Genomic DNA, 9,805 nt, shown 5'->3' on the forward strand with positions numbered 1-9,805 from the left:
AGGGTCCGCTCAGGGCGTCCTCTCCTGCTGCTCTTACTCAGATGCATCCCCCTGTGGGGAGTCCAGTCAGTAGCGTCATTTTAGGCACAGGTTGTGGCGATGCCCAGCATACTGACTTCAGTGGCCCCAGATGGAAGCTGGGAGCACAGAGGCCTGTTCTCCTGTCCGTGGCAGCAGCACTGAGAGCACCGCCAGGCACTGTCATCCATTTCACAATGATCCCCATCAGGTTATGTGTTGTGTCATGTCCTCAAGACCACCCTCCGGCCTGCTGATCCACTAAAGTCCTCCCAGGACTCAGAAACGGTTATGGCTTATTACTGTGGAAGGATCAGATCCAAATCCACAAAGGAAAAGGCTCCCGGGGCAACAGCCAGGAGACCAGGCGCACGCGCCCAGGGGTCTCCTGCCAGTGGAGCCGCATGGGGACTCGCTTAATTCTCCAAGCAACATGTGACAACATGCAAAGGGCTACTGACCCGGGAAGCTCACCAAGCTTGTGTGCAGGGTTTTTACTGGGGGTCGGTCACACAGGGTACAGCACCCACATGACACCCAGCCTCTCGGACGCCAGCCCACACTTCCGCCTCCCACCCCAGAGCAAACTCAAGGTTCACAAAACTCTCATCCTGTGGCTAAACGTCTCCGGGAGACCGGTGCGTGCCGCCCAAGGTCTCGGGCAACCACAGCGCCCGCCCACAGAGTAGTCCAGGGCTCAGAGGAGACTGCAGACAGGCCTGTCTTTGGAATGTGCGGGGCTTGAGGGACCCCGGGCTGCTGAGTCAATCCGTTTCTGGCCAGGTGTCCTCTGGCCCTCTAGGAGGGCCCAGCATAAAACATTTGAGGCCATTTTTCTTAAATGTTTGTGCCACAGGACACTTGGCGTGTTTCACTGCTATGCTGAGAATCAGGATCTCGATACAGCAGAGGCCTGGGTGGCGGCAGCGGAAAGGCATTTAGGCCTTGGAGGGTCCCCATGAACCATCTGCTTTTAGGAGTGTGGCCCTCAGCGCGTTGCCTGGTGATGGCTGGTCCTCACACAGCAACCACCCAATGGTCCCCTATTGCACAGGGTATCAGTTTTCCCCTGAGCGCCCTATAGCACAGGGCTCACTGCCTGGTTGAGACACACAATCAATGCTCCCAGAGTAAGAGACCTTCCCCTAAGCCCTTATGCTGGAATTGAGACCCCACCCCCTACATCCAATAATGGGGGCCCTAATCTTGTAATCTTCCCCCCAGTGTGACTCAGGTTAAAAATCTATAACAGGCTGCGTGGGAACCGGCAAGCAGTGCACAGCTCACACAACACACAGGGCAAGCTCATCCAGGAAGTGGGGGAACCACACGCCACAAACAGGGGTTTGTACTCCTTGACCAAGAGCTCAAGAAAAAAGATCTCCGAAGGTGTCGGTCCCAACCTGGACCATCCTGACTGCCTGGCAATTACTTTGTGGTCACCCCACAAAAGTGCGATGGACTCACCTCCAATTAATAGCCCAGATGTCAAGGCTGATGACGTTCCACACAACAGGAACAGAGAAAGTTGTTTAGTCACATAAGGAACTCATGGAGAGAGCAGGTAGGCACAAGCGGTTCCCGCCAAGCATCCATCGGGTCCTCAGGCTGGCCTGGGGGTGGGCCTAGGGCAATTTCCCAAGTGAGGGCTGGGTGTCCTGGGGGTCAGCAGGTTTGACATTCTGCGGGTGTCACAGGAGGGAGCAGGCGGGCTTTTTCATCAGCCAGCCCTGATGTGGGGCAGAAAGGAGGCTGGGCGTCAACCACTTTCGGGGCTCAAACAGAGAAATGGAGTCAGCCTCTGTTTCAGCTCACCCCGATTGTGATATTGTGGTTTATAGTAAGAAATATATATTTTACCTTTGTCCTGTTCCTGGCACAGATCTCCTAAAACCTTCAGAATTTCCTAAGTGATGAGAACTTTAAAGGTGTCTTTTGTCATGTTAATGAGGTGACATTTGGAAAGAGTCTAGATAACCTCGCAATGGGGGCTGGTTGCCAGAGGAACCAACCAAGATTAGAGGGGAGGGAAGAGGGCTGGAGATGGAGTTCAATGACCAATCCCCTGAGGTTTAATCAATCATGCTTCTCTAATGATCCTCCATAAAAACGCAAAAGGATGCATTTGGAGAGCTTCCAGGCTGCTGACCACGTGCAGGTGGAGATGCTGGGAGAGTGGTGCCCTCAGAGAATATGGAAGCTCCATACCCTTCCCACATACCTTGCCCTACGCATGGCTTCCAGCTGGCTGTTCCTCAGGTACATCGTTTTATAATAAAGTGGAAATCTAGTGAGGAAAACACTGTTTTCTTGAGTTCTGTGAGCCATTCTAGCAAACTAATCAAACTCAAAGGGGGGTTGTTGGAACCTCCAATTTGTAGCTAGTTGGTCAGAAGCACAGGTGACAACCAGGACTTGGGAGTGGTGTCTGAAGTGGCAGTGGGGGGCACTTGTAGGACTGAGCCCTTAACCTGTGAGATCTGACACTCCTTCCAGGTAGATAGTATCAGAATCGAGTGCATTGCTTGGTAGTGTTGAAAAAACACACAGTGATAGCAACATGCTGAGAGGAAATAGGTAAACTTAAATTAGAAGGTTCTTATACTATTTGTGAGGTGGTACAATCACCTGAATGTAGACTTTGATAAGTTACAGATAATAAGATGGCAAGAAGTTACAGCTCAAAAGCAAGCTCTGGTTTCTCACCTCGATGTCCACATGCCCTTCACAATGCCCCAGCTGGATCTGATTGTTCGTTACATTTTATAGAATGCAAACAGAGCCTGATGTACCAGGCGCTCTGGGTTCTGAAAAAGACATGGAGAGTCGGACTCATCCTGAAGGTGAATCCAGGGACAGGCGGGGCGACTGGCTCATTCTGCAAAGTGGGCCAGTTGGTACACAACTAAGCACGTGAGCTACAAAGTGGATGCTGCTCCACGACTACTCTCCAAATCCTGCACGAGAATCGCTCCTTAAACCCACCCTAATCAGAACTATAGACAGAAAATAATTCTGTGAGATACAGCTCAGCCCATCAAAGTTGACACTTAATAACAGTCCACCCCTTGTCCAAATAAAACCCAATCATATCTCCATAATCCTTACAGACTCCAAATAAATGTAAGGGGAGCCATGCTGCCACCTGAAAACACTATCTTGTGAACAATTAAAAACATGCTAATCCTTTCCCCACAGCGGGATGAAAAATAATATTTTGTCTTCCAGGGATATTTTTCTCCTGGCTGATTCATATTTCCGCTTTGATTTCCTCTGCTTAAACACTGAGGTACAAAGTCAAGTGCTTTTAACACATGCTATGTTAGAGGATAATAGGATGAGGCAGGGGAAGAAAACAAAAACATATGATTCATGTGTATCCAAACATGTACATATGAAAATAAGGAAGAAATATTTGCTACTCTTACAGTCCACATTTCTGCAACCAGCCCTGTGGTCAGAGCTGGTATCTATAATTAGCTTCTTCACTATCCATTCCATATTCCCATTGCCCTCAGCAAACAGCTTAGGTAGTGCTGATCATTGAATGGTGGATTGACTGGCACCTTCCTTCTGGAAGGTTTTGGTCCATTATCAGTCCTGCTAAATTGGACTATGGTGATTTTATGACTGTAATCACAGACCCAGGGAGCACTAGAGCATTTCCTGCATTCCATACACACTCCTGCTTACTACAATTGTGTAGAGAAACCCAATTCCCCCTTGATATTCAACATCAACCACTGCAGCCAAGACTCTCCTGCTCTGCCTCATGATTCACTGTCAGGAGGAGACAAAAGGGGTCATGGAGAAGTCTCAACATCCAGTTCAATGCAGTCCAGCAGAGTGTAAAGTCTCAGGGATGAGAAGCACAAACTTTGCTAGTGGCTCACTAGGGATAACAGTGAGTGGTGCCTCTTCCATTTCCACCCCATAATTCCTAGACCCATGAATCTTGACTATGGGAGAGGCAAGACTGTGCAGTATACTGTGTATAGAGTATATACAGCATCCTGGAGGACACTGCCTCAGCCCCATAATGTGATATCAGTGACCTGGCATTGTCACTGAGTCCTCAAAAGTCCTTCCATCATTCTATCAAGGCAGCTGCTTCAGAATGAAGAGGAAGATTATAAGACCAATGAGTCCATGAATTTAGGCCCATTGCTACTCTCCATTTGCAGTGAAATGAGTTCTTTGGTTAGAAGACCCCATGTGGAATTCCATAACTATAGGTGAGGAATTCTGTTAGTCCATGGACAATATTTTTGGCAGAAGCATGTCAGGCAAAGAAGGAAAATCTCTATCTAGAGTAAATTCCTTTTCACTAAGAACAAAGAGCAGTCTCTTCCATGACGGAACCAGTCTGATGTATTCAGTCATCACGTAACTGGCTGATGTCCCCTAGAAATGGCATCACCTTTGGGAACTGCTGGGTTCTGCATTTGGCACATGGAGCACTCAGGAGTGGCTACAGCCAATTCCAGTTTAGTGAATTGATGCCCCTGCTGATGATCCCGTGAATCCTCTCCATCCCTGCCACCATGGGCACAGTGTTCAAGAGTCTGTTGGACAATGACAGGAGTGGCTGGGGAAGGAGGCTGACTGGTATCCCCAGAACTGGTCATCAGATCCACCAGACCATCAAGATCGTTTCCTTCTGGGGTCACTCTGTGGAGAAGATTTTCGTAAGACCCAAATATCTTCATGATCTGTGTCCATTGGGAGATGTCTATTTGTATATCTGTCCCTCAGACATCTTTGCCACCAATTTTATGATTGTGTTCCTTCCAATTCCTTGACCATCTAACAAGACTATTAGTCACAGCCCATGAATCAATATAGAGGCATATTTCTAGTCACCTCTCCGACCAGGCATAAGGAGCCAGGTGCACATTGCCCAAATAGAAGCTGCTAGGAGGATTTCTCTTCACCACTGTCCTTTTGAGCTTCAAAGAATGCCACCAAGAAAGTGAAAAGACAACTCACAGAAGGGGAGAATATACTTGCAAATCATATGGACTTGTAACTAGAATATAGAGAAATCTTACAACTCAATAATAAAAAAGCCAAAGATCGAATAGACCTTTCTCCAAGAAGATATACAAATGTCCAATAGGCTCATGAAAAGTGCTCATCATTATTAGTCATCAAGGAAATGAAAATCAAAACTAAAATTAGATACCATTTCATCCAACTAGGATGGCTAGAATCAAAAAGTCACATAACAACAAGTGTTGGTGAGGAGGTGGAAAGATCGAAACCCTCACACATATCATAGTGTAAAATGGTACAGCCATTATGGAAAATAGTCTTGAAATTGCACAAATAATTAATTGTAAAGTTACCATATGATCCAAGAATTCTACTCCTAGGACATACCCAAGGAAAATGAAACCATATGTCCACATAGAACTTGACTTTGGATGTTTATAACAGCATTATTCCTAATAGCCAATTAGCAGGAAACAACCTAAATTCCATCTGTGGATGAATGGATAAACAAACGTGGTCCATCCCTACCACAGAATACTATTCAGCCATGAAATGCAAGGAAACACTGACACACGCTACAACACAGATGAACTTGAAACATGTGAAGTGAAGTAATCCAGCCACAAAATAGAGAAACATCCAGAGACAGAGAACCCTATAGTGGCTGTTTAGGCCTGGGCTGTGGGGAGTGAACAGGTGCATGGGGGTGATAGCTTAAAGGTACTGGGTTTCTTTTTGAAGTGATGAAATGTTGTAAAATTGTGTGATGGTAACATATACCTTGAATATATCAAAAAACATTGCACTGGACACTTTTAATGGATACATTGCACAATAGTTGAATTATATCTTAAGCAGATTTTTTCAAAAATGCAATTATGTCAAGTCTGACCCAGAATTTAACACTTGGGTAGCTAAAGACAAGTTTCTCATGAAAGAGGTAAAATCTATTTTTTATTTTTGGTTTGAAAAAGAACACTTTTGGGGGAGAGTGACGTCAGCATCATGGCAGGGTGAGCTTCCCCAGTAATCTCTCCCCTCCAACATACAATGAAAAGCACATTCATACTCCAACAGAGGACATCCAAACACAACACAAAAAACGTCAGAGAGACCCACACAGCCACATAATGGAGGGCAGAGAGGCTGGAGCCTCCCTCGGAGGAAATAGAATGGGGTAAGAGAGAACTTCACTCCCTCCCCTAAAGACTGCAATCTGGGACCACGGGAGGCCTCAGAGGGAAGGAAAGGGGGAGCGGACGTTTGTTCGTGGAACATTAAGGACCTCCAAGGACCCTTGCAACCTAGAGGGAAGCCATCTACCAAGGCAGAAGCTTTCATGGGGGGTGAGCTCATCAAGCCAACAGCCCAGGAGAGCAGATAGCAAGAGCTGATTGAGAAAGCCTGGAGTGCATGCAGGCACCGCTTCACTGCCTGGGATCTTGGTGGAACACAGAGGGCTCAGAATATGTGGCTCATGCCCTCTAGCAGTACCAAACATTATATTAAACCTCCAGACCAGAGAGAAAGTGAAAGCACCCAGAAATCAGTCCTCAGGACACAGAAATATGTAAGCTAAATAACAATGAATTCAAAATAGCTATCATCAAAAAAATCAATGAGGTAAAAGATAATGTAGAGAATTCAATGAGTTCAGGAGCTACTTAACAAGAGATTGAAACTATAAAGAAGAATCAGTCAGAAATATTAGAGATGAAAGACACAATGGAAGAGATAAAACAAAATATGGATTCCCTGAATGCTTGAGTAGACATCATAGAGGAGTGAATCAGCATAATCGAGGACAGACATATTGAAATGCTCCAGATAGAAGAGGAGAGAGAACTAAGACTACAAAGAAATGAAGAAAGTCTCCAAGAAATATCTGACTCAATTAGGAAATGCAACATAAGAATTATAGGTATTCAAGAGGGAGAAGACAAGGAGAATGGAGCAGAAAGCTTGTTCAAAGAAATAATAGCAGAGAACTTCCAAAACCTGGGGAAGAAGATGGAAATCCATGTGGAAGAAGCTATCAGATCTTCTAAATATGTCAATGTAAAAAGACCTACTGCAAGGCATGTAGTAGTGAAACTGGCAAAAGTGAATGACAAAGAAAAAACACTAAGGGCAACAAGGCAGAAGAAAATAACCTACAAAGGAACCCCTATCAGGCTTTCAGTGGATTTGTCTGCAGAAACCTTACAAGCTGGGAGAGACTGGAATGACATATTCAAATCTTTGAAGGACAAAAACTTTCAGCCAAGAATACTCTATCCTTCAGATATCCTTCAGATATGATGGAGAAATAAAAACTTTCCCAGACAAACATAAGCTGAGGGAGTTCATAGCCACAAGACACCCCCTACAAGAAATCCTCAAGAAGGCTCTCATACCTGAAAAAAAAACACAGAGTGAGGAGATAAATAGGTAGACAGAATCAGAGCAGGATAGCAAATACTCAGGTATAGCATTAGAGACAAAGGGAAGCAAAACACCAAAAACAAAGATAATCTTGTCATTTTAACCACAAACTCATAACACAAGATGGAATAAGATGTGAGAAACACAACTTAGGAGGGGAAGAGGAAAGAGACTGAACCGGTTTAGTCTAAGGAAATAAGAGGACATCAGGAAAGGCACTATTTTATCCACAAGATTTTGGTCCCTGCCCAATTATCTGACTCCAACTCGGGGAACAAGGCCACCCTGACACCCAGTGGGGCCCAGGCCAAGGACGAGGCTGATGATTACTGGGCCACCTACCATGGCAAGGGGAGCAGCTGACAGTGACTCATGGTGACACAGACAGATGGGGACATGGGACATGAGCCTGCCACTCTGGCCTGGCCCTCACAGTCCCTGCCCAGCCCTCCCCCTGCCACCTCCATGCTGGACTGGAAAGGTCTGGGGCCTGTGGTGGGGATTCCTGTTCTCACTGTATGATGATCCCCGGCTTGGCCTTGGCCTCCTGCTCTGCTCCCTGAGGCAGTGTCCCCACAGCCCATGGCTGCGGGAGGACCAACAGGATGGTGGCTGAGTGGCTTCTGTATTACAGAGCTCGGTCCAGACCCAAGATGTTCCCAGTCGTGGAGGGTTGACTCCACAGATGTCGGGGACAGAAGACACACCCCTCAGGCCCCCACTGGGCGCTGGGCCTTGAGGGCTCCTCACAGCAGCAGAGGGGAAAGTCCCAGGAAGTTCTACTTGTCACCTAGATGTGGGGCATCAGGGCCTCTATCAGGGGACGGGGATGTCATGGGGAGTGGCTGCCTGGGGTTCCTTTTCCCTTAGAGCAGGAGACCCGCTGACCAGAGACCTGGGCTGGGGGACCCTGGAGACAGGCCCCCTCGAGCACAGGAGCTTGAAGGGCTGCGAGCTTCCCATGCCAGGGCCACTGGCACAGGGGAAGGGAGAGGTTGGGAGGCAGACGGCCCTGGACTGTAACTCTGGTCCACACGCCCTCTCGAAAGCACTGTTGAGCACCTGCTGCATGCCAGGCTCAGTGCAGACGCTGGGGATGCACAGTGATGGGAGGAGCACCCTCCGCCCTTCGAGTTCCGAGTCTCATGCAAGGATTCTCAGCTGTGGGCCCCAGGAATCACGGGCAACACTGCATGTGGGTGGGAGATGAGCGTTACTCTGGGGGGATGTTCTGTGGCTTTTGCCACATTCCCAAAGATGTCCATGGGCCACAAAATCTTTGCATCCTTAGATTTAGAAGGTTCTACCCCTTCCCAGCTCTGTGACCTTGGGCGAGTCACTGCACCTAAATAAACCCCTAAATTTCAGTGTCCCCATCTGGGAGATGGGACTCATAACCACCACTCCGTGGAGCTATCACAGAGACGGCATGGCTAGCTGGATGAGGCAGGTTCTCCAGGGAAATGGAACCGATAGAATACGTGTGCGCATATATATATATAAAGAGAAATTCACCTCAGGGAACTGGCTCGCATGACTGTGGAGGTGTGAATCCAGTGTCAGGAGGGGGGTCGGCAGGCTGAAGACCCAGGAAACAGCTGCAGCTCGAATCTGCCTGCTGGCAGAACTCCTTCTAGCTCTGGGGAGGTCAGTCTGTGTCCTCCTCAGGCCTTCAGATGACTGGGTGAGGCCCACCCACACTGGGGAGGGCAATCTGCTTTACTCAACACATCCAGTTAATGTTGATTCACATATTTCAATGTTTATCTCATCCAAAAACACCCTCACAGAAACGTACAGAAAAATATTTGTCCAAATATCCGGGCGCTGTGGCCCAGGCAAGATGACACACAAAATTAACCATCACACTGGCCTGAAACAAACAATGGTGGCTGCATCATCACCCCACCGTCCAACAAAACCTGCAGACCTCTGGGCTTTGCAGAATGCTTTGAACCTTCCAAAACAGCAGAGACCACCCCCAAGAGAGGCGCTCGGGTGCCATGCAGCAGGCCCAGCGACCCCGAGAACCTGGGATTTTTTAGAACATTGGCACCTGGGACCTGGGGAAGATACACCCAGGTGCCTGCTCTCAAGATGGCCTGGGAGACAGGAGTCCATGGTGGCCACAGGCAGAGTCTCTGGGGCCTGTGGGATGGAGCCTGGACAGGGGACTGACCAGCAGGAGGCAGGGGCGCCCCCTGACGTGGAGCAGGGCAGAAGTGACTACACAGGGACACACCCTCTGCTCCAGGAGAGAAGGGCTGGGATGGGACGCAGAGGAGCCAGGGGCCTGAGCAGAGGGTCCACCAAGTGGGACCCCTGGACACGGACCTCTCTGGCCCCGCCCGAGTCCAGCCCTTGGCAT

The sequence above is a fragment of the Equus przewalskii genome, chromosome 7 (genome assembly GCF_037783145.1).
Source record: "Equus przewalskii isolate Varuska chromosome 7, EquPr2, whole genome shotgun sequence".
Taxonomy (NCBI): Eukaryota; Metazoa; Chordata; class Mammalia; order Perissodactyla; family Equidae; genus Equus; species Equus przewalskii.